This window comes from Ovis aries, chromosome 4 (assembly GCF_016772045.2).
Source record: "Ovis aries strain OAR_USU_Benz2616 breed Rambouillet chromosome 4, ARS-UI_Ramb_v3.0, whole genome shotgun sequence".
NCBI classification, from domain to species: Eukaryota; Metazoa; Chordata; class Mammalia; order Artiodactyla; family Bovidae; genus Ovis; species Ovis aries.
Window position 1 is genome coordinate 74534724 of NC_056057.1, and position 6419 is coordinate 74541142.

Consider the following 6419-nt stretch of genomic DNA (forward strand, 5'->3'; position numbering starts at 1 on the left):
TTTCCTCTATGAACAATTATATGAAGAACCTGAATTTTTAGGTAATGAGTCATTATAAAAACCTATAAACTGAAAAAGGCCTATTCACCGATAAGTTTACTGAAATAGTTCTAAAAGACAAAGATATAGTTCTCTTGTTTAATTGACTGGCATTTATTGAATATTTCATTCCTCAAAATGGTTGATCCTTATGTCTTGGCAAGCTCAAGAAACTGATCCAAGTTTTTCTCAGAAAGTATAGTTTCTCATTTTAAGTTTTTTAAAGGTAACTTTTGAAGATCCTCTAATAATTTTTCATCACTTTTCTGAACTTAGTATCATTTTAAGTCGTAATGAAAGCTGTATCCCAAATGTTGTATGGAAGGACAAGCAATAACTCCTTTTTCCTATTTCCTTATATGGTACAACCATGACCTTTTCTTTTAGTTCCAAGCTAATTTAAGAACTCTAAGGTGGGCATATAGATTCTTAATTGGTGATATCTTTTGTAGGATAGATACTTTATTATGGACTTGCTGTCTAGGCTTATCAAGCTTTCTCCCAAGAAAAGCTATGACAAACTTGCTCCTTGAAAGAAAAGCTATGAAAACCCTAAGCTGTGTTTTTAAAAGCAGAGACATCACTCTACTGACAAAGGTCTGTATAGTCAAAGCTATGGCTTTTCCCAGTAGTCATGTATGGATGTGAGAGTTGGACCATAAAGAATGCTGAATGCTCTAAAGATTTGAGGCTTTTGAACTGTGGCACTGGAGAAGACTCTTGAGAGTCCCTTGGATTACAAGGAGATCAAACCAGTCCATCCTAAAACCGTGAATATTCATTGGAAGGACTTAAGAGCTAAAGAGCCTCTTGACAAAAGTGAAAGAGGAGAGTGAAAGAGCTAGTTTAAAACTCAACATTCAAAAAACTAACATCACGGCATCTGGTCCCATCACTTCTTGGCAGACATTTGGGGAAACAGTGACAGACTATTTTCTTGGGCTCCAAAATCACTAAAGATGGTTACTGTAGCCATGAAATTAAAAGATGCTCCTTGGAAGGAAAGCTATGACAAACCTACACAGTGTGTTAAAAAGCAGAGACTTCACTGAGCCCACAAAGGTCCATATAGTTCAAGTTATGGTTTTTCCAGTAGTCTTATATGTATGTAAGAATTGGACCATAAAGAAGTCTGAGTGCCATAGAATTGATGATTTTGAACTGTGGTGCTGAAGAAGACTTTTGAGAGTCCCTTGGACTGCATGGAGATCAAACCAGTCAATCCTAGAGGAACTCAATCCTGAGTATTCATTGGAAGAACTGATGCTGAAGCTGAAACTCCCAATACTTTGACCACCCGATGCAAAGAGCTGACTCACTGGAAAAGACCGTAATGCTGAGAAAGATTGAGGGCAGGAGAGAAAGGGGGTGGCAGAGGATGAGATGGTTGGACAGCATCACCAACTCCATGGACAGGAGTTTGAGTAAAATCTGGGAAATAGTGAAGGACAGTGTAGCCTGGCATGCTGCAGTCCATGGGGTTGCAAAGAGTTGGTCATGACTTAGTGACTGAACAACAACATAGTTTAGTATATAATACATGCATGACAAATATATTTGAGTAATTGAAATCAGAGCAGAAAAAAAAAAAATAAAAGGAATCCAAATTGGAAAAGAAGAAGTAAAACTCTCACTGTTTGCAGATGACATGATCCTCTACATAGAAAACCCTAAAGACTCCACCAGAAAATTTCTAGAGCTAATCAATGAATATAGTAAAGTTGCAGGATATAAAATCAACACACAGAAATCCCTTGCATTCCTATATGCTAATAATGAGAAAGTAGAAAAAGAAATTAAGGAAACAATTCCATTCACCACTGCAACGAAAAGAATAAAATACTTAGGAATATATCTACCTAAAGAAACTAAAGACCTATATATAGAAAACTATAAAACACTAGTGAAAGAAATCAAAGAGGATGCTAATAGATGGAGAAAGATACCACGTTCATGGATTGGAAGAATCAAGATAGTGAAAATGAGTATACCACCCAAAGCAATCTACAGATTCAGTGCAATCCCTATCAAGCTACCAGCGGTATTTTTCACAGAACTAGAACAAATAATTTCATAATTTGTATGGAAATACAAAAAAAAACCTCGAATAGCCAAAGCAATCTTGAGAAAGAATGGAACTGGAGGAATCAACCTCCCTGACTTCAGGCTCTACTACAAAGCCACAGTCATCAAAACAGTATGGTACTGGCACAAAGACAGACATATAGATCAATGGAACAAAATAGAAAGCCCAGAGATAAATCCATACACCAGTGGACACCCTATCTTTGACAAAGAAGGCAAGAATATATAATGGATTAAAGACAATCTCTTTAAGAAGCGGTGCTGGGAAAACTGGTCAACCACTTGTAAAATAATGAAACTAGAATACTTTCTAACACGATACAGAAAAATAAACTCAAAATGGATTAAAAATTTAAATGTAAGACCAGAAACTATAAAACTCCTAGAGGAGAACAGAGGCAAAACACTCTCCAACATAAATCACAGAAGGATCCTCTATGACCCACCTCCCAGAATACTGGAAATAAAAGCAAAAATAAACAAATGGCATCTAATTAAACTTAAAAGCTTTTGCACTACAAAGGAAACTATAAGCAAGGTGAAGAGACAGCCTTTGGAATGGGAGAAAATAATAGCAAATGAAGCAACTGACAAACAACTAATCTCAAAAATATATAAGCAACTTCTGCAGCTCAATTTCAGAAAAATAAATGACCCAATCAAAAAATTGGCCAAAGAACTAAATAGACATTTCTCCAAAGAAGACATACGGATGGCTAACAAACACATGAAAAGATGCTCAACATCAGTCATCAGAGAAATGCAAATCAAAACCACAATGAGGTACTATTTCACACCAGTCAGAATGGCTATGATCCAAAAGTCTGCAAGCAATAAATGCTGGAGGGGGTGTGGAGAAAAGGGAACCGTCTTACACTGTTGATGGGAATGCAAACTGGTACAGCCACTATGGAGAACAGTGTGGAGATTCCTTTAAAAACTGCAAATAGAACTGCCTTATGCCCCAGCAATCCCACTGCTGGGCATACACACCGAGGAAGCCAGAATTGAAAGAGACACTTGTATCCCAATGTTCATCACAGCACTGTTTATAATAGCCAGGACATGAAAGCAACCTAGATGTCCATCAGTAGATGAATGGATAAGAAAGCAGTGGTACATATACACAATGGAGTATTACTCAGCCATGAAAAAGAATACATTTGGATCAGTTCTAATGAGGTGGATAAAACTGGAGCCGATTATACAGAGTGAAGTAAGCCAGAAAGAAAAACACCAGTACACTATACTAACACATATATATATGGAATTTAGAAAGATGGTAACAATAATCCTGTATGCGAGACAGCAAAAGAGACACAGATGTATCAAACAGTCTTTTAGACTCTGAGGGAGAGGGTGGGATGATTTGGGAGAATGGCATTGAAACATGTATAATATCATGTAAGAAAAGGATTGCCAGTCTAGGTTCGATGCAGGATACAGGATGCTTGGGGCTGGTGCACTGGGATGACCCAGAGGGATGGTATGGGGAGGGAGGTGGGAGGGGGGTTCAGGATTGGGACTACATGTACACCTGTGGCAGATTCATGGTGATGTATGGCAAAACTAATACAGTATTGTAAAGTAAAATAAAGTTTAAAAAAAAAAGAAATGCAAAATCAATTTTCCATACCCTAAAACACAAGAACACAGTGGAATATGAAAAAAGAAAGAAAGTAAAACAAAAAAAATACGTGATTTTTTTAGTGATGCATGTGTGTAGTGTCCCATTTTTGGAAAACTAAAAATTAGCACTATTTTGTTAAATACCATCCCTGCAGGCATTCCAGTGGGTGGGTGTGAACCTTTGCAGGACAAGGGGAAGTGGCAGCAGAATGGAATCCTGCCAGCTCCCTCCTAGAAATCAGAGACATCAATCTGTGAGTCTCCCTCACAGGTCTCCTGCCTCTGTCTGATCTCTTCCATAGAGTCTTGATCTGAATGTTGAGTGGCTTTCAGCCTTTAAATCTAGAGTGAATGTTCACAGTGTTCTGGAGCATGGCTAAGACAGAAGAAAGCAGGGAGATAGCCCACACTTGTTCACAGACCCCGGGGTGAGGAGACTCTCCAGCTGCCTTCCACAGGTGCTTCTTCTTATTGCCACTCTCATAGCCTAGAGTAGAATTAGGACTGAGGAAGCAGAAAGGGTTTGGAAGGAAAGGGGAGATTCAGTGGGGAAAGGGGTAATTTTAGTTGTGCATGATAAAATGAATTAACTGATAACTTAAGGTGTCCTCTAGTGCTAGGAATCTGCATAAGACCCCTCAGTATGGAAGAGGGGTGGGATAGAGAAGCCTGTACTGTCCTGTGGTGAACATGGTCAGAAAGCATTTGGATTGCTTGGCTTGGCTGGTGCTGCTACAAATAATAGTCTACAAATGCCACAGTCACATCATGAAGGCTGACCTACCTTCCCTTTCCAAATCTCCATGGGTTTCTGTAAATCACTCGCAATCACTTCTAGTGGGAAATTCTGAATGTGGCCTATGAAAGGTGGTTTAGGGCATGGATTTATAATACACAAAAGTATCTATTGTGTAAATGTCAAGAACAACCTTTGTGATGTGAGTTTACAAAGAAACTACAATAAAACCATAATCCCCTGGTCATGATAAACGCCTAGCCAAGTCAAAATGTCCAGGTCCAGGGGGCAGGGCTACATGCTCATAGTGATCCCAAGACTGCAATTTGTATTTGTTGAAATCTTGCTTTAAATGAAAGAATTATTTTTTATTTTATTATTTATTTATTTATTTATTTATTTATTTTTTAATTTTTTAAATTTTAAAATCTTTAATTCTTACATGCATTCCCAAACATGAACCCCCCTCCCACCTCCCTCCCCACAACATCTTTCTGGGTCATCCCCATGCACCAGCCCCAAGCATGCTGCATCCTGCGTCAGACATAGACTGGCGATTCAATTCACATGATAAGAATTATTTTTTAAAAGATGACCACATAAAAAGAGTTTGTGATTTTACCCAATATTCTCAGTTATTTTCTGTGTTTTCAACAACCATGAATGGTATTCATAACCCCTCAAAGTTTTCAACACAGATTTAGTTTAAATTTTGAAATATGTGTCTTGTATATGAACCTGGGAATGAGGAAAAGATAATAGTGACAAAGCAGTAATAGCAAGGATTGCAAAGGAGCAGCATTTTCAAATACAATGACAATTACTCAGTAGTGACTCATATCTTTATACGATATCCTTTAGTTGCATGAAAGGTTATCAGGTACTTGCAGAAATTAAAAATTACAGCCTCATAACCAGTGGGGGAAGTTGAAGTTGTTATAACATGTGTAACATAATCCACCCTATTATATATACATAGCTTTTAGATCACAGGTCTATTCCTATTTTTATTCTGCCACAATTTATACTATTTGTGCTTTATTTGAGGCTCATGAGGAGGAATACTGGAGCATAATTGCGTTTTGAAAACATTCTTTTATGATAATGCAATAGTTTGCTATAGATGGAAAATTTTCTCTGTGGTGTGATGATAATATGAACTGTCCAATATTTGGATATTGATAGATATCCAAAACCAGCTGCAGTGTTATTTGGAAAAACTACATGAGTATAACACCAACTAGTAATATTATATTTATTCATTTTGTTTCACCATAATGATGTTCTATTCAGAGTTCTCAAGACAATGGAACTGTGCAGAAAAATTGTTTTATTATTATTTTATTATTATGAATTGAGACTTTTGGTTTGTTGTTTTTATTTTTCTGATGCAGATTTTATGGATTTTTCATTTTTATATTGAAGTATATTTGATTAATGATGTGTTAGTTTCAGATATACAACAAAGTGATTTAATTATACATATGTATCTATCCTTTTTCAAATTATTTTCCCATTTAGGTTATAATAGAGTCTTGAGCAGAGTTCCCTGTGTTAAATTGTAGGTCCTTGTTGGTTATCTATTTTAAATAGAGCAGTGTATACATGTCAGTTTTAAAATCACATTTGAGTTGAGACTTTTGAAATATCTCCAGTTTTATGAAATTTTTATACAAAAGTGAAATACCAAAACCAAGCTTTATTTTTATGGGAATAACAACAACAAAAGGACACTAAACACTGATCAGACAGCCTTGTGATTGTCTATCCACAAATTCTCCTGATTTGTTTGGTCATTTTTTCTGCTTCAAGTTCATTAACATCATTGACACTCCTGTTTATAGTTTTCACTAAATGCAGCCCACAGGCCAGCTGGTAATGAGGGGAAGCTGTTTTCTCCTAGAATGTTTAATTTTCTCTTTCAGCCTGG

The 6419-nt window shown here is 36.8% G+C and overlaps 1 protein-coding gene across 1 annotated transcript in view; it reads left to right on the forward strand.

The window, feature by feature from the left end:
• The window catches only part of ZNF804B (zinc finger protein 804B), a 583084-nt gene that overhangs the window by 59248 nt on the left and 517417 nt on the right, over positions 1-6419 (forward strand). The gene's annotated exons all lie outside the window — the stretch shown is intronic.